Here is a 20,082-nt window from a genome sequence, read left to right as displayed (position 1 = left end):
TCGGAGACTAGATTGTAAGGTGATTGATGACGAGTTCGACTGTCATATGGCCATAAAAATGGCTAGTCGATTACATAGGCAGAATGTAGTGACACTCTGTTGGACAGTTGACAGGCCTAAAACGTCGTTATTTAAGACGGTCAAATTAACAATTTATATACCACAATACGTACTAATTAATACTAATTATAAACTAGTAAAGTAGCAAGCAATGGGATCGAACCCAAGAGAAGGGGGTTTTGCAATGGTGTAATCAAAAGAGCAACTAGAATAATTGTGACAAATTCAACAACAAACAAGTATGTAAAAAGGGGGGGTTTTGGTTTGGTTTTCAAAAGTAACAAAAATAAAACAATATTCAAATAAGAGTGAACAACAAATAATCAAGCAATCAAGTTTTAAGATGGAAATTTATCAAGTTTAAGAGAGACTTAATCCAACTCAATAAAGTGAGACACTTTAGTTAGTAAAACCACAAAATCAATCCTTTGATTATATATTATCACCTTATTGTGAAGATTACTCTCCTAAATATCCTTAATAATGGTTAAATGACAAGGAAATTACATTTAATCAAATAAACAAACTTATCAATCCTACCAAGTAGAAATCACATACATTGGTTAAATTAATAAGAAGATAAAAGCACTAGAGATTCAATAAGGGTAATTAGACATAATGAAAACACGATTAATGCCTAATTACAAGTTAATCCTTTACTTGCTAATTAAGCCAAGAATAAATCACATTCATTAGCATAATAACAAGGTGTTGCAAAGATGAGATTATAAGGAAATCACACTTAATAATCTCAACAACAATAAATTAAGGAACTTGATTAATTAAGCAACAAGGAAATCACACTTAATTACTCAATTTAAACAAGGTTTTCAAAATTCAAACAATAAAAACAAAGGATTAACAATGATAATGAAAATTAAGGAAAGATTAAGGAGACTTACAACCAAAGATTACACCTTTGAGCCGGATTAAGATGAGGAGATTAGTTCTCCATAGTAGATCTAAACCCAATCAAAAGATGAATAATTCCCAAAATTACAACTTGATTAATCAAAATAAGCATAAGATGTATTATCCTAGAGGAAAACACACTATATATAGTCTAATACAACCTAATATCCATGGGCTTAAGATGAGAGAAGCCCGTAATAAAAAACGGTAGTAACCCAGAAAACTCGCACGGTGCGAAAATTGGGAGCAGGAAACTCGCACCGTGCGAGTTAGCTGCTGAACTCTGTTTCCAAATCGTTCCTTGATTGATCTTTTAAAGGCTTCCTCATGGTGTCTTTAGTGCTTGATCTTGGTCTTCCTTTGCTGCTTTCTTTACTCCAAGTTACCTTCAATTCTTCTTTGATACTTCTTTGTTAAAGTAGTAACATTTGGCATTTGGATTAAAAGCATTGAAAATGCCCAAAACCCTTTGCAAAATGCTACTAAAAGAGCTCCAAATGAAGTAGAATATAGGTAGAAAAGAGAGCTCATCAAACACCCCACACTTAGCCCTTTACTCGTCCCGAGCAAACTAAAGTAAAGCTAATCACCGCTAGGCTAAGAAAAACGCATGGGCATGCTCCCAATTCTTCTTACCTCTCTCACACTTCCTTCTTATATCATCCCTCTTTTAAGACAATCCTAGTCCACAAATCATTCCCCGTCAAATAATCACAACCATTCACCATACTTCTTATCCCCCCCCCTATCACTCCATTCCAATAAATACAAGGTCATGTAGCATCAAACACCTCCTAGCTCATGAAATAGACAACCTCAACATCCTTCCTAAAAACCTCCACACAATCTCAAATGAATATACCAACAACAAAACTCAACAATTCACCACAAGTCACTACCAATGCTCACAACTCATCACACCATGCACCAAGTGTATCAAGCACTAATCATAGATTTGTTTTCTAAACATCCCCCACTTAGCCTTGATACACTCCTAACTTACCCTTCCATCCTTCTAGAGCTCCACCACTTATGTCACCACCGCCAAAAGGAAGTATTCGTGTATGTGACATGATTTCAAAGCTTCAAAGAGTCAACAATCTTTCAAATTTTTTTTTTTTCTTATTCTCTCATTTTGCCTAAACCGCCCTTTCGGGTTTTCGGTTTAGCTGTTTTCCTCACCTCTACTCTTGTGGCTCGCACTCTTTTTTTCATTTTTCCCGGAGTACTCTTTCGGGTTTTCACTCCGACCTCGGCCACTTTCCCATTTTTACCTAGGATGCCCTTTCGGGTTTTCATCCTAGCCGGGTTTTTCTTCTTCTTTCTTTTTTTTCTTTTTTTTTTTTTTGAAATGAAATACGATGCATGAAAAGGAATATATTACAATATATACATGATGTTACCAACTCATGTCCACTCCACACTTTAATTTTCACTTTGTCCCCAAAGTGTGAGGTGAACGCCCAAAACCCGCTTAAGAGTGTGAGCTTGAGGCACCTCCACTTCCCGGAGGTCCTCCCCTTCTTCTTGATTCTCTTCTTCTTCTAAACCTTGCCATTTAGGCACTTGTTTCATTCATTAGGTTCTCATCATAACCTTGGTATTGGGTGGGGAAATTTTGCATGTGTTAGGCATTCATTGCCTCCACCATGTCAAAAGTTGCGTTTTGGACATAACGCACTTCTTCCATGTCTTCTTGGTAGTGGTGGTAGCGGTTCTCGTTGATTCCCCACCGGGCATTCTCCGTGAGTTGGAATTGGGAGAAGTTGGACTCAAGGGTTGTCAACCGGTTCGTGACATCCGATTGCCAAGAGTTGAAAGCTTGGTAGTTGAAGGGAGGAGTCATGAAAGGTGGTTGATGTTGTGTTTGTGACATGGGTGGTGGAGTGAAATAGGGTTCATCATGAGCAAAATTCGGCATAGGCTCATCATGAGGGGCATCACCAAATGGCAAGTCGCCATAGGTTAGGGCTCCTCCAAATTGTGTTTGCTCTCCACCTCTCGCTCCCTCATTCCCGGGTTCAACCACGTGGGCTCTATCAACCCACAAGTCCACAAACTCATCGTCGAGAGGCATGTAAAAGTCTTGGGCACTCCCCCAACCTAAGGGTGAGTTGGGGGGACGGGGTAAGTACATGTAATACTTTGGGTTCTTGCCACCCACACACCAAATCACCAAGGGGGCGGTTCGGTCCATAACTTCAAGCATGTTCGCCTTTGTCAAGTACCTATAGCCCATGAGGTAATCACCCTCAAGTGTCCATGCATTAGGCGGGAATGGTACACCCGTCTTGGCCACGATTTTCTCAATCATGCCCCCAATAAAAATGGTGCCCTTAGGTTCTTTTTGCAATTCAAGACACCCTTTCACAAACAAGTCCACCCAATCCGGAATCCCTTTCCCCTCCGGGGTCATAGACCAAAGACATTGCTATTGTAGGTAGTTCATTTTTGTGGGCTCGGTCATGACCAAATAATTGGTGTTTATATGCCGTCTCACAATCAATAGAATGGAGTGGGGAAGGGTTGTGTTCTTGGAATTCCCGTGCCTTATATCTCCCGTGATATTGTTCCAAAACTCATTCATTTTTGCCTTTTTGAGAGGTTCATGTTCGGGTACTTTTGTGATGTGAAAGGCCTCCCTCACTTGTGCATAGGTTAATGTGTGGACGAGTCTACACGCTCGGAATTTGATTCCCGGGGTTTTGTCCCTCCCTAATTTCACTTTCTCTAGGGTAGAGAGGAATTCAAAGGTGATACCCTTCCGGGTTGACCCGGCTTTACCAATGGAGGACTCTAAGCCAACTTTCTCAAGGAGCATTCGGGTGATGGGAAGCATTCCCAACTCTATAAGAACATTCTCATCGAAGAACCTAGTCACCACTACGGATGACCAAGCCTCAAATTTTTTTCAATTTTGTAAAGCCTTATCACGGAGTCCCTCCTTACCCGAGTACTCGTTATCATCGAAAGCCGAGGCCCCCTTGGTTCCTTGTGAGGAGAAAGCCTCGGATGCCTTACCCTTTCCCATGTTACACCAATTTTTCAGAAAACACAAGTGTTGGCAAAAAGATTTGGTTGAGGCAATTAAACAAACACCTAGTATGCACTAAAAGAGGAATGTGCTAACTAGTTATTTATTGAATGAAATGCACCTCTCAAGTTTAGAAAATGTTTAGGGGCTATAAACAACAACAATTTGACAATAAATTTTGACCTTTACTAGGTAAAATTCGAAATTTGCCAACCTTGAATGGACAAGAATAAAAATAAGGTGTATACCACCCTTTTGATTCTTGTAAGTGCTGTTGGATGGTGGATAATACACAAGAATGCTCCAATAACCCCTTTTATCCAATTGAAACCCGAAAATTCTTCACACTTGAATCAAAACGAACCGTAGGTCGATTTTTTTGCGACTGAAATGGTACGGTTGCTGCAATTTTTCGCCCCAAATTGATGTTGGGTGATGAAAGTTGATGAATCTTTGAAGTTGAATGCTTGAAATTGATGATTTGGGATGGATTTGAAGGTTGATTTTGAGTGGGTTAGGGTTTGGGATGAAGAAGGAGTTTGAAGGTTGTAAATATTGGGGAAGAACAATGAAGGGTTGATAAGAATCTCGACTGAAATTGGTGTGTGTTGTGTTTTTCGCACGGTACGAAATATGGCCAGTGAAAACTCGCACCGTGCGAGTTACCTGCTGGACTCTCCCTTTTTGTCTCCAATTTTTCAAATTAGCAATTATTTTACACATGTTTCTTCCTTCCTTTCTTCATACATGTCTTAAGTTGATATCCTATACACTAACAAACACATTAAAATGTTCTAACATGCCAAAAACGTTAATGAAATTCCAAGTGAATTAAATTAAAATGCAATAACTAATTGATGCAATTAATTTAACATGCAAAAATGCAATAAAAAGCAATAAAGTGTGGAAATTAAATATGCACTATGCTAAATGCAAGGGAAGAAATATTTACAAACTTTTGCCGTTTATTTAACGTCGATGGCTCGACAAAGTTGCATCCTCATTAATCTTCATAAATGGGGTCAACAAGGTGTAGTGTTCCCACTTCACCTACTTCAATTTCCTCATGATAGTGCTTAAGCCTTTGACCATTCACTTTCAAGACTTTCCCGGACTTTAAACACTTGATTTCGATTGCTCCATCTAAAAAGACGCGCACCACCTCATATGGTCACATCCATCTAGACCACAATTTTCCCGAGAAAAGTCTAAGCCGATTTTAAAAGAGTAAAACTTTCTCTCCAACTTGGAACACTCTCCTTGCAATCATATTGTCATGCCATGCTCTTGTTTTTGCCTTGTAAATTGAAGCACTCTCATAAGCATCATTTCGAATTTCTTCCAATTCTTGGAGTTGGAGTTTCCTATGAAGCCCCGCTTCACTCAATTGCAAGTTGAACGATTTGACCGCCCAATAAGCCCTATGCTTAAGCTCCACGAGTAAATGACACGGTTTTCTAAAAAGTAAGCGGTAAGGTGACATCCCGATTGGTGTTTTGTAGGCCGTGCGATATGCCCACAAAGCATCATCCAACCTCAAACTCCAACCCTTACGATCGGGATTCACCGTCTTCTTAAGGATAGCCTTGATATCCCTATTAGAAACCTCGGCTTGGCTGTTGGTTTGAGGGTGATAGGCGGTAGATATCTTATGAATTACCCCATACTTTTTGAGTAGAGCTCCAATGGCTTTGTTGAAAAAGTGAGTTCCACGGTCGCTTATCAAAGCCTTAGGAAAACCAAAACGAGAGAAGATGTTGGTTTTGATGAACTCTCCAACCACCTTTGCATCATCTGTCTTGGTGGCCTTAGCCTCCACCCACTTGGAGACGTAGTCCACCACCAAAAGGATGTAGGTGTAACCACAAGATGAGGGGAACGGTCCCATGAATTCAATGCCCCACAAATCGAATACCTCACAATAGATCATTGGAGTTTGTGGCATTTCTCTTCTTCTTGAAATGTTGCCAACTCTTTGGCATCTATCACAAGCCTTCACCATAGCATGGGAATCTCGAAATAGTGTGGGCCAAAAGAAACCACTTTCCAAGACTCTTCTAGCCATTTTCTTGGCTCCAAAATGCCCACCACAAGCGTATTCGTGGCAAAATTTAAGAATTGGAATGACTTTGGTATCCGGGACACACCTTCTAATGACTTGGTCGACATAAAATTTCCAAAGGTATGGGTCATCCCACACATAATATTTAGAATCACTCTTGATCTTCTCCCGTTGGGAACGAGAAAGACCCCTTGGAAATTCTTGTAAAACCAAGAAGTTTACTATATGAGCATACCACGGCTCAATGGAAGACAAGGCTAGAAGTGTGTCATCCGGAAAAAGTGGCTTGTATTGGTGATTCCAAAGATTCTTGAGGTTTGTCTTGTACAATCCTACTTAGGTGATCCGCCACCGTGTTGGTGGAGCCTTTCTTGTCCTTGAGCTCAACATAAAACTCACTCAAAAGTAGTACCCATCACATTAAACGGGGTTTGGATTCCTTCTTGTTCACCAAATGCCTTAAGGCGGCATGATCCGTGAAGATGATGACCTTGGCTCCGAGAATATAAGGTCGAAACTTCTCCAAAGCAAACACCACCACAAGAAATTCTTTCTTGGTAGTGGTATAGTTTCTTTGAGCCTCGTTCATCATTGACGCATATTGAATAACATGAGGTGCTCTACCTACCCTTTGGCCAAGTACCGCGCCAAGGGCATAGTTACTCGTGTCCGACATTATCTCAAATAGTTCACTCCAATTGGGAGGTTGAATTATGGGTGCCGAAATAAGCTTCTCCTTGAGCATGTCAAAAGCTTCCTTGCATTATTCACTCATGATGAATTCACAATCCTTTTGAAGTAACTTGCATAAGGGAGCGGCAATCTTGGAGAAATCCTTGATGAAGCGCCGGTAAAACCCGGCGTGCCCTAAGAAAGATCTCACTTCACGCACATTATTAGGATAAGGCAAGGTGCGAATGGTATCGACCTTGGCCTTATCAACCTCAATCCCCTTAGAGGAGACCACATGTCCCAACATTATTCCTTCATCAACCATGAAATGACATTTCTCATGGTTGAGAACAAGGTTGGTATCAATACATCTTTGTAAAACCCACGCAAGATGACTCAAACAATTCTCAAAAGATTGACCATGAACGGTAAAATCGTCCATAAATACTTCAATAAAGTCCTCCACATGATCCGAAAAGATGCTCATAATGCACCTTTGGAACGTTCCCGGTGCATTACAAAGACCGAAAGGCATCTTTCTATAGGCAAACGTTCCAAAGGGACATGTGAAAGTGGGTTTTGTTTGGTCCTCAGGTGTAATTGGAATTTGAAAATAACCCGAGTATCCATCCAAAAAGCAATAAAAAGATTTTCCCGCCAACCTTTCCAATATTTGATCCATGAAGGGAAGTAGGAAATGATCTTTTCGGGTCACGGCATTGAGCTTACGGTAGTCGATGCATACTTGCCACTCGTTTTGAACTCGAGTGGGAATCAAAACACCTTTATGATTTTCGACTACCGTTAGCCCGGACTTCTTTGGTACAACTTGGGTTGGACTAACCCATTGACTATCAAATATGGGATAGATCATACCTACATGAAGGAGTTTGAGTACCACCTTCTTGACAACTTCCATCATTGGGGGGTTCAAACGCCTTTGCGGTTGGCGAACGGGTTTGGCTTCATCCTCCAAAAGAATCCGGTGCATGCATAAAGTGAGACTAATGGCTTTGATGTCGGCCATTGTCCACCCAATTGCTTCCTTGTGTTGCTTTAGGACTCGAATGAGAGCTTCTTCTTGCTCACTTGAAAGCTTGCTTGAAATAATTACCGGTAAAGTTTCTTTATCTCCTAGAAAAGCATACTTCAAGTGGCTTGGCAAGGGCTTCATTTCAAAAAATGGGGCCTTAACAATAGAAGGAATGGGTTTCTCCTTTGGTATCTCCTCTAACAACTTGGAAGAAACAAAGCAAAAATCACGGGCAACAGTGAACTCACACGGTGCGAGTTTCTCCTCCCCATTTTTCGCACGGTGCGAATTCTGTTATGCCCTTCGGATTGCTTCCTTCTCTTCCCATTCTTCCATTGGCGGATTTTCCTCTAATTCTTGGATAGTTTCCTGCAAATTACAAGACAAAACAAACCCCATATCCTCTCTAACCATTCCATTAGTTAATGCAACATCCAAGGTGTCACTTTTACACAATTCATACACGGTTTGAATAATTGGTTCAAAAACTTCAAGAAAACACAAAGAAGAGGTCTCGGTAGGGTATTTCATTGCCTCATGTATGCTATATTCAATCTTTTGCCCTTTAAACTCTATTGTAAGGCATCCACTAGATACATCTATCTTGGTGTTAGAAGTTCTCATGAAAGGCCTTCCCAACAAAATGGGAGTTGCGCCTTTCTCGGGTTCCATTTCAATTACATAAAAGTCGGCGGGGAAAATCATACCCCCACCTTCACCAAGACATCTTCAACAATTCCGTTAGGGTAGATGTTGGACCTATCGGCCAAAGAAATGACCGTACGAGTCGGTTTTAAAGGTCCCAACTTGAGAGACTCATAAAGGTAAGTGAGCAAGACATTAATAGATTCACCTAAATCAAGCATAGCTCTTTGACAATCCAAGTCACCAATTTTGCAAGGGATGGTGAACATGCCCGGATCACCACATTTTTGTGGCAAACGTTTTTGAAATATGACCGATACATGTTCACTAGCCCAAACTTTCTTATACTCTTTGTCTTATTGGCCCTCCTAGTAGTGCACAATTCCTTCAAAAACTTTGCATGTTTTGGCACACTACTAAGAAGGTCAAGAAGTGGAATGTTTACCTCCACTTTACGAAAGATATCGTAAAGGCTTGAAGTCTTCTTGTCAATTGTCCTTGTGTCATTTAAAGCACTTGGAAATGGAGCTTGTGGCTCGTATTCCGGAAGTGGTTCATTGATCCTCACTTGACCGGGTGTAGATGCTTTTCCATGTTCCACCACTACTTCAATTTCATCTTCAACTACATCCTCCACTTCATGAACAATCGGAAGTGGCCTTGATTTCTTAGGAGCCTTGGGTGCCTCTACCAACTCCCTACCATTCCTCAAAGAAACCGCTTTTGCTTGTTCCTTGGTGGGCGGAGGAATTGTGTGAGAAGGGAGGCTCCCTCCTTGAGTTGGTTGTGTAGTGAGTGTGTTGAGAATTTGACCAACTTGGGTCTCAAGGTTGCCAATCCTAGAGTCGGTGAGCCGATTTTGTTGAAGCACGGCGGTTTGGAATTCCTTAGTATTGGTGAGCAAGGCTTGGCTTTCACTTGATTCATAGCAAGTGTCTTCATCATATCTTCTAAGTAATTTTGTGATTGGTTTTTATTTTGGTTTGGCTTTTGAAATGAAGAGTTTGAAGTTCCCTTTTGGTTTTGATTTTGGTTTTCACCCCACCCAAAATTTGGGTGAGCTTTCCAACACTTACAAACTTCGTAAACCCAAGAGCCTTCACCGCTTCACTTACTTCCTCCGTTTGCAAAGATTTACACCCATCAGTGGGATGGGTTGGATCATTACAAAGACCACAAAATTTCACATGAGATGTACTCCCATTCCCTTTTGCAAGTTCCTTAACCAAATTGGTAAGAAAATCAACTTTGTCTTCCATATGGTTGGAGTTTTGCCTTGAAGAAGATGCCACACTTGCCTTCTTGACTCTCCTCCCGAAATTCCTAGAACTTCCCACCAATCTTTCAATCAAATCATTTGCCTCTTGGACCGACATGTACTCAATCCCTCCTTGTGTAGCGGCTTTAATCATCCTAGCATCATCCTCAAGGAGACCACCACAAAAGTTCAAGAGTAGGTCGTGGTCGGTATACCCATGGTATGGACAACTAGCAAGAAGTTGTTTGAACCTCTCCCAATACTCATACAAGTTCTGTCCATCCATTTGTTCAACATTACTTATTTCTTTCTTTAATTGAGAGGAGAGACTAGCGGAAAAATACTTCTCTAGGAAGGCCTTCTTCATGTGATTCCAAGTAGTAATGCTTCCGGTGGGGAGATTGTAAATCCAATCGTTTGCCGCGTCCTTGAGTGAGAAAGGGAAGGCTCTTAGTTGAAGTTGCTCGTCGGTAACCCCATTAGGCTTCATGCTTGAGCAAACTATATGGAATTTGTTTAAATGCTTATTGGGATCCTCCGTACTAAGTCCATGGAATTGGGGCAATTGGTGGATGAGCCCGGTCTTGAGTTTAAAGGTGGCATTTTCCGCTAAGGCCGGAAAGGAGATACACAATGGGACTTGTGTAAGGTCCGAGGTGGTGAGTTCTTTGATGGTCCTAGGCCTTGGTGGATCCTCCCTTTGTGCATCATTGAGTGGTGGATTCTCGGCATCACCCATGATGATTCTTATGGGTTGTGGATCGGTTTCAAAAGAGATGATGTTATCTTCCTCTTGGTCTTGTTGAGTCAGCGGATTAATCTCTTGAATAACCGGTCTCTCTCTTCTAATACCTCCTCCTATCCAAGCAAGTGATCTTTCAATTTCCGGATTGAGTGGAAAAAGGGGTTCACTTGACTTCCTAGTATTGACCATAAACAATTCTACACAAAAGCACACAATCAAATAGGTTCACACAAGTAATGAACAAGAACAATAACAATTGTGAAATGAAAATTAACTAACACAACTATTCTAAAAACACCAATAAAAAACACCAATAAAACCGTTAGCTTCCCCAGCAACGGCGCCAAAATTTGACACGCCTAACACGTCACTATTTAAGACGGCCAAATTAACAATTTATATACCACAATACGTACTAATTAATACTAATTATAAACTAGTAAAGTAGCAAGCAATGGGATCGAACCCAAGAGAAGGGGGTTTTGCAATGGTGTAATCAAAAGAGCAACTGGAATAATTGTGACAAATTAAACAACAAACAAGTATGTAAAAAGGGGGGTTTTTTGTTTGGTTTTCAAAATTAACAAAAACAAAACAATATTCAAATAGGAATGAACAACAAGTAATTAAGCAATCAAGTTTTAAGATGGAAATTTATCAAGTTTAAGAGAGACTTAATCCGACTCAATAAAGTGAGGCACTTTAGTTAGTAAAACTACAAAATCAATCCATTGATTATATATTATCACCTTATTATGAAGATTACTCTCCTAAATCTCCTTAATAATGGTTAAATGACAAGGAAATCACACTTAATAAAATAACCCAACTTATCAATCCTACCAAGTAGAAATCACATACATTGGTTAAATTAATAAGATAAAAGCACTAGAGATTCAATAAGGGTAATTTGACACAATAAAAACACGATTAATGCCTAATTACAAATTAATCCTTTATTTGCTAATTAAGCCAAGAAGAAATCACATTCATTAGCATAATAACAAGGTGTTTCAAAGATGATATTACAAGGAAATCACACTTAATAATCCCAACAACAATAAATTAAGGAACTTGATTAATTAAGCAACAAGGAAATCACACTTAATTACTCAATTTAAACAAGGTTTCCAAAATTCAATCAATAAACACAAAGGATTAACAATGATAATGAAATTTAAGGAAAGATTAAGGAGTCTTACAACCAAAGATTACACCTTTGAGCTGGATTAAGATGAGGAGATTAGTTCTCCATAGTAGATCTAAACCCAATCAAAAGATGAATAATTCCCAAAATTACAACTTGATTAATCAAAATAAGCATAAGATGTATTAACCTAGATGAAAACACACTATATATAGTGTAATACAACATAATATCCATGGGCTTAAGATGAGAGAAGCACGTAATACAAAACGGTAGTAACCCAGAAAACTCGCACGATGCGAAAATTGGGAGCAGGAAACTCGCACCGTGCGAGTTAGATGCTGAACTCTGTTTCCAAATCGTTCCTTGCTTGATCTTTGAAAGGCTTACTCATGGTGTCTTTAGTGCTTGATCTTGGCCTTCCTTTGCTGCTTTCTTTGCTCCAAATTACCTTCAATTCTTCTTTGATACTTCTTTGTTAAAGAAGTAACATTTTATATTTGGATTAAAAGCATTGAAAATGCCCAAAATCCTTTGCGAAATGCTACTAAAAGAGCTCCAAATGAAGTAGAATATAAGTAGAAAAGGGAGCTCATCAACACTGACAACTAATAAAGTCCTTAATGTTGCCTTGTCGTGGCGAGGATTTCTATTTATTCCTTTGAGTCAATTCTTTAAACTTGCGACTATTTGTCTAAGTTGGTACAGTTTTCCGGTGGCTTTGGTTTTTGCCCTAGGTCGCACCGTAAAAGGAGGACAATGGACATTTACTGCGTCATTGTGATATGTATCGAACGAAGAAAACAGGTCAACAGGACTGTCCACACATGTCATTTAATATCTCAAGGCCACTCTAAGAGATGTGACTGGAAATGCATGGCCACGCTTGGATGAGATCTATAGTAGATTATCCGATCAGACAATCATTCTCCTGATCGAGGAAACCACTTTATGATATGATCACGTGCAAGAACGACCTGAAAGACATCTTGCATTGAGTGGGAGATATTATTGGACAAGAGAACTGGTAGCGCACACTTGTGTCGGACAAGTGGGAGATTGTTGGAGTAGTGTCCTCCTCAATAGTGCCTCTACTCAATAAATATCATAAAAGGAATATTCGGGATATATGTCTTAAAATTGTTTTAAGAATTGATTATGATTTTTAATGGTAAAAATTCCGCAAAAACGAGCTCAAATGATCGTTGTTGGTAAATTAGGACGTTTTGGCATGACATTTTTTTTTTTGCATATTTATTTTTCATATTGATGAATTGAATTTATAGTTAATTTAATCATGTAATTTTACCTAATATGGACATAGTTAGAAATTGATATTACCCGTAATGTAAGGGAATATCGATTTGGTTTGTCATTAATTGCGATTTCGTATAGCTAATTTGTAACTATTTAATAGTTTTAATTTTATTACAAATTGTATAATAGGATATTGCTATGTAATTTGATTATTAGTAATTTATTCAAGTTTTCTCAAGATGGAGTATCCTAAAGACGGTTTTTTTCGGAAAGGAGTTCCGAAGTTCAAAAGATGGAGGCCATTCTTAAGAAGACTCAAGGGACCAAGGAATTGGTTTCCGAAGTGTAATATTTTAGTTAATTAGATTAACTAGGTGGACATATTAGGACTTATTGTTTTTATATTTATGCATTCATGCCAAATCGTCACTACATGTTTTTCTTTATATTATCGATTTACGATTGTCTATAATTCACCCATTTAGTTCACTTAAAAGTGATAGACAATTAAATTGATAAGATCTCTCACATTTCTTAAAATTGAGATTAGCCTTACCAATTAGCAGAACCTATGAGTCCCTTCTTCACTAGGGGGTAGGCTCGGCTCACCGGGATGCCTTCTTTTTACGTTGGGTAAGTAGGGTGATAAATGTTATTACACGCGAAAATTGGTTGGACTCAACCGAACAAATAAGGAATGAATCGGCTCACTGTACCCGTATTTGGTTCCGGGGATACAAGATGGAAATTTAATCGTTAAAACCGTCGACCAAGAGTTCTAATAGTAGAATCGGTCAATTAGTTGACTCACCAAATTTATATAAATATGGGATGAACCGGCCCACCGTGCCTGACACGGCTGTCGCAACCCTATCAAAAAGAAAACCAACATGCTCTAACTAATGCAGCAAAGGCAAATCGGGTATCGTATCCACAGGGAGGCAGTCACTATCTACTTGTTATTCAGTCTATCTATGGTCACAAAGCAAGGGGGTTTGAGTTGTTTGAACTAAACTAATGAACTGCAATAAAAGAAAGGATTGGAATAGGAGATTAATCGGATAGAGAGAAATATGTCAGGATGTCGGTTCACCATGATATTAACAAGTTAGCTAAAGGTAGGTCAGTCGGTCTGATGTGGGAAGGGTAAAGGAAAGGTCCTCTCGGTCCGCTATCTGCCCTAAAATACTACTAACTTAGCTTTCACCCTCATTAGTGTAGTCTATTGTCTATAACAGGTCTATTCATTCCAATCTCTCGATCTAGGTCTGAATTTAACCGGATTAATTGATTCAGTTGCATGCATTCAACCTAACAATTACAGTTATATTGCTATCAAACAATTCTCACAACAAACCCCTTAAACCAATTAGAGCATCATCATTACACTATCATGGCTTCCCTAATCCTAGCATTAAGGGATTAGCTACGCATAATAACTAATAAAACAATAACAAAAGATATAGCAAGAACAAACATAATAATAAGAGATGTGCAAAAGAGAAATAGATTAAATAGAAAGAGAGTAAGATTACATAGAACGAGATCCAGAAAAATAGAGGAACAAAGTAACGTTGAACAGGGAAGAGTTTTTCTGGTGAAAAGAATTGATCCCTAAACCTAATGACGTCTCTCCTATTTATAGGAGAGATATTTATTAACTTCAAACGATAATTAAAATATCAAAATAAATAAGTCCACGCAAGAAAAGCCCGCGTCAGATAAAAAGTTACTCGATCGAGGACTTTGAGACTCCTCGATCGAACAACTTCAACCAGAAACATCTCGGTCGAGCAGATTAACCACTCGATCTAGGAACCTCCAAAATGCACCCTTCGATCGAACAAAGAAACCATTCGATCGAGTACTGCTCCTATTTAAAAGCATTCGAACGAACATATAGGCAAGCAAAAGTGCTCGATCGACCAAACTACCACTGCACCAGCTCATTTGGACGTTGAATTGCTTCCAAGACGACTTCACGCTTCTCGAGGCGATAATACTTCCGCTCCAAATACACTCATCTCCTAAATGCAAGCTAAAGGGACAGTTCCAGGCTCAATTCCGCTTCTTTCAGGTCCATTCCTGCAATTAAAGCCAAACAAACCAAAGTAGAATATTCGGGGCATTTCGTAGCCTAAAACTATGGGAACCGCATAGAAATACGTGCATAAGAGGCATAAAAAGGCTATATAAAATGCACATATCAAATCATCCCAAATCAAATCTCTTTCTTTTTCTTTTCTTCCTCGGTTTTCTTTTCTTTCTTTTTTTTCTCTTTTATTCATTTCTTTTTCATATCATAATCATCCTTCTCCTTCTCCATAATACCAACTCCGATTATCAGTACAAACCAAATTCGACTCAATAGACAATATACCGCAAAAATAATCAATAAACTAGGTTGACAAGGCAGACTAAATTTGGATGTAGTTAAGGGTCAAAAGGCAAATTTGGCTAAATGTGCAGTTTTAATGGGTAAAAACGAAAGAAAAAGGGAATGTAAGCACCTCCATGCATATGACACCAACCACTAACCCGAATGTATGTAGGCAAAAAGCAATTGAATTTCATATACGTGTAGATTAATGATACATGCTATGCAAGGAGTAACTACTCACAATCCTACATGAACTAGTCATAAATGACACCAGTTATTAAGGCTCTAAATCTTAGAAATTATGAGTGAGTTGCCAAAATTTCAGGTCAAGTCTATTTGTTCAGCTGCATTTTAACATTAACTCGTACATATGCAATAAGACAAAGCTAATAAGATAATTAGTCTATCGCAAGGCTTAAGTGAAATGACTAAATGTAGTGCAATTCCATCATTGAAATCTACCGTTCCGACTCAACCTATATGCAAAAGTAGACGTGAAATATTTTTGAATTTTTCGATTTTTATTTAATTTTTTTGAGATTTTTGATTTTTTTTAATTAAAATAAACAATGCATGCAAAAATTAAACATGCTAACTGAAAGGCAATAAAAACAATATGCAGACACATATATAATTTAGTGGGAGATCATTATATAAATGCAAACATATTAAAAAAGTTTTAATTTTCCGATAAATTTCATATTTTTATCTCAAGGCCACTTGAGGAGAGGTGAGTGGAAATGCGTGGCCACGCTCGGATGAGATCTATAGTAGATTATCCGGTCAGACAGTCATTCTCCTGATCGAGGAAACCACTTTTTTGATATGATCACGTGCAAGAACAACCTGAAAGACATCTTGCATTGAGTGGGAGATATTATTAGACAAGAGAATTGGTAGCGCACACTTGTGTAGGACAAGTGGGAGATTGTTGGTGTGAGTGTCCTCCACAATAGTGCATTTACATACTAAATCTCGTACAAGGAATATCAGGGATTTATTTTATATATTTGTCAGTTGATCAACGTTTATCAGTAACGCTCGGCTGACTAGAGTTTGACGTTAATGTCGTATGACAACGATGGTCAACTGATCCCTTTAGGTCACACCTACAGGATGATGCCCAAATGGAAAAACTAATTAATTGTATGAAATACGATTTAATTAATTCATTGTATTAATCGACTTCTAATAAGTCATGTGAATGTATTATTTGATGACGAGTTACGAACTCGGGCCAAGGGGATTTATTATTTAATTATATGATAATTAATTAATAGATATTAATTAGAATTTATTAATTAATAGTTAATTAATTAATTTTATACGGTATGTGAGTATATTGTGAGGCGGAGGTAATTAGCTATTTAAATTTACAAGAGGTTGTAAAATTAGCTAATAAGGGTTCATAAGACATATTTTATATTGATAAAATAGTCTAATAATTACTTAATAGTTAAGTGGTCATTAGTTGTTAATTTTTTTTTTTGGTGAAATGTGAATATATATATTAATTAAAAAACCAACCAGTACATCAACATTGTTACTCACTGCTCACAAGCATAACACTTCTAGCACAACTAAGCATTACTAATTAACAACAAACTTATATCTAGAAGACCATTCTCTACTCCTATACAAATTCTGAATGTAGCTCTTAATCTCATTAACTATGTACCATGGAGCAGGAACCTTATTCTCCTCTCTGCAGATATTCCTCGCCATCCATATGTGATATATCAAGGCCACCACAGCTGCATAGACTGTATGCTTCTTTAACAGGGACTTACACCTCCACTTAATACACCAGTTCAACGTGTCAGTAGCAGGAAGAGCAACTCCTATCCAGTCCCTCAATATGTTCCAACATCTGGTACTAAACTCACACAAGAAGAAGAGATGTTGATGATCCGCTAACTGTGCCTGCAGATCTCACACAAACCATCAGAAATAACACCAAATCTCAACATCCTGTCCTTAGTGAAAAGCCTCCCCTGAACCATTAACCATCCAATAAAGGAATACTTAGGTAAATTTAATCTATTCCAGATGAGATTAAACTAGTTCACCATGACCTGAGCACCCTACAGCAAATCATATCCACTAGCCACAGTATAATGCCCCTGGTTTGCACACCAGACATCATTCACAAAACCAGTTTTCACCCTATCCTTAACCTGGCAGATTGTCCTTCACACCCAGCTCGAGTTAGGAGTAGGAGTATAATCAAACCAGTGCCTACCTTTCATATAAATGTGATCCACCCACTTAATCCATAAGTGATCACTTTTGGTAGCTAACCAAGCAGTGTACTTGGCAATCTGGGCAGTATTCCAAAGCCTGCAATCCACAATCCCCAAACCTCCATATTTTTTCCCCATACAAAGCTTTTCCCATGCTACATTAGGAGCTCTACCATACTGATCACTACCAGCCCATAAATAGTTCCTGCAAATGCTTGTGATTCTATCAATAATAGTGACTAGGATTATGAAAATTCTGGCCCAGAACACATGAAGTTGAGTAAGGACGACTTTAATAAGGACTAATCTTCCAGCATAGCTAAGCTTCCTAGCCCCCCAACCTCGAATCCTCTCAACAATCTTCTCTACCAGCCTAGAACAATCTCCCACAGCCATTCTTTTGTAAGTAATGGGAATGCCTAAGTACCTGAAAGGGAATTGACCAACCTTGAACCCTGACAGTTGTAGAATAAATGCAACCTCCCCTGCATCCATTCCATTAATATAAATCTCTGAATTCTCTTGGTTCATTGCTAACCCTGAGGACCCAGAAAAGGTGGCAAAAGCTCTCAGAATAACAGTGAGAGAACTCATGTCCCCTTTACAGAACATCAGAAGGTCATCTGCAAAACACAAATGTGACAACTTCAGTGCTCTGCATAAAGGGTGGAAAGTAAACTCCCTCCTAGCAGTGGCAGCCATGAGAACCCTACTAAGATACTCCATACATATTGTAAACAAGAGAGGAGAAATGGAATTCCCTTGTCTAATCCCTCTCTTGCCTTGAAAATAACCAAAACAAGAACCATTGAGAGATAAAGTAAACCATGGTGAAGTGACACACACCAGAATAAATTTAATAATCTTCTCAGGGAACCCCAAAGCACCCAACATCTGCTCAATGAACTCCCATTCTATAGAATCATAAGCTTTTTTTAAATCCACTTTCATCAAGCACCTGGGAGAGCAAGATTTCCTTTTGTATAATCTCACCAGATCTTGATAAATCAAAATATTGTCAACAATTTCTCGCCCTTTAATAAATGCACTTTGATTTTCACTAATAATGTGGGGAAGAACAGATGCTACCCTATTGCAGAGAACCTTAGATATTGTTTTATATATTACGTTGCAACAAGAAATTGGCCTGAAATTTGCAACCGAAGTAGGCCTAGCTTTCTTAGGTATCAGGGTCAATATGGTAGCATTAACCTGTCTCAACAGTTTCCCATTAGTGAAAAAATCCAACACAGCCTGGGTCACATCTTGCCCAACCACTGGGTATGCATCTTTAAAAAACTGAGATGAAAACCCATCAGGTCCAGGGGCCTTGTTTGTAGAGATAGAAAACAAGGCCTCCTTTACCTTAGATTCAGACACAGGCCTCAACAGATCAGTCACATGCTCATCAGTCAGAGTCCTACCCATTCTAAGAACTGGAACATGAATAGGGTTAACCTTCTTACTAGTCCCCATCAGCTGGATATAATACTCAACAAATGCCTCTTCAATTGCATCAGGCTCAGTATGAATAACACCCCTCATATCTTGAATGCTTAACACCTTATTCTGAAGTCTTCTAGCCTTAATCACACTGTGAAAGTAGTGAGTGTTCTCATCCCCATATTTCATCCATTGAGCTTTAGCTTTCTGAGCTAGAAACCTTCTCCTAGCCTCATGTAATTCCCTATATGCATCAGCAACATCTTTTGCTTGTGCCTGCAACTGGAAATTAATGGGGTCACTTTGCAGCTTTCTTTGAACCTCAAACATATGCAGTTTAGCTACCTCAGCAGATGTTTCAATATTGGAAAATCTATCACCATTCAATTCCTTCAACGGTTGTTTCAAAGCCTTGAGCTTCTTTACAACTTGGAACATCTTAACACCATCAATTCTAGTATCCCACACCTTTATCACAATATCAAGGAAACCTGCAGCATGTCTCCACATATCAAAATATTTAAAATGACTTCTCCTCTTTCCACTACAGGTCTAAGCACCATTGTACAAGGGCAATGGTCAAAGATCCCTTCAGGGTGAAAGGTAGTGAGTGTATCAGGGAAGCTATCTAACCAGTCATCAGTAATCAGAGCCCTGTCTATCCTACTGAAAACCATGGCCCCACCTCATGTTGATTATTCCAAGTAAAGAACGCTCCCTGAGTAGGTATGTCCATCAGTCCACAGTAGGCCACACAATCCTGAAACCCCTTAAGTTCAGCATTAGAAACTTCAGATCCAATCCTTTCATTCATTGCTCGCACATTATTAAAATCTTCTAATACTACCCAAGGCCCATCAATGAGCCTGCTCATAGTACACAGAGACTCCCAGAGCACCTCCCTCTCAGCTATACGATTAAACCCATACACCATAGACGTCCACCAAGACTCACTAGTAGGTATATAAGTGACCTTAGTATGAATGACTTGTGCTTCAGTACTATGAACCTCCACTTTGTAGTTAATGTCATCCCAAATTATCCATATTCTTCCCCCCTCATGACTAGCAATATTTGTTACCAGCGACTAGTGAGCACCAATGCCTTGATGTACCTTATTAATAGAAGCTAATCTAACTCTAGTTTCCAACAGTTCAAAAACTCCTACCTTATTATTATGCAGAAACTACT

This window comes from Silene latifolia, chromosome Y, assembly GCF_048544455.1.
Source record: "Silene latifolia isolate original U9 population chromosome Y, ASM4854445v1, whole genome shotgun sequence".
Classification (NCBI taxonomy): Eukaryota; Viridiplantae; Streptophyta; class Magnoliopsida; order Caryophyllales; family Caryophyllaceae; genus Silene; species Silene latifolia.
The sequence above is the reverse complement of the archived record's forward strand: the minus strand, read 5'-3'. Positions refer to the sequence as shown.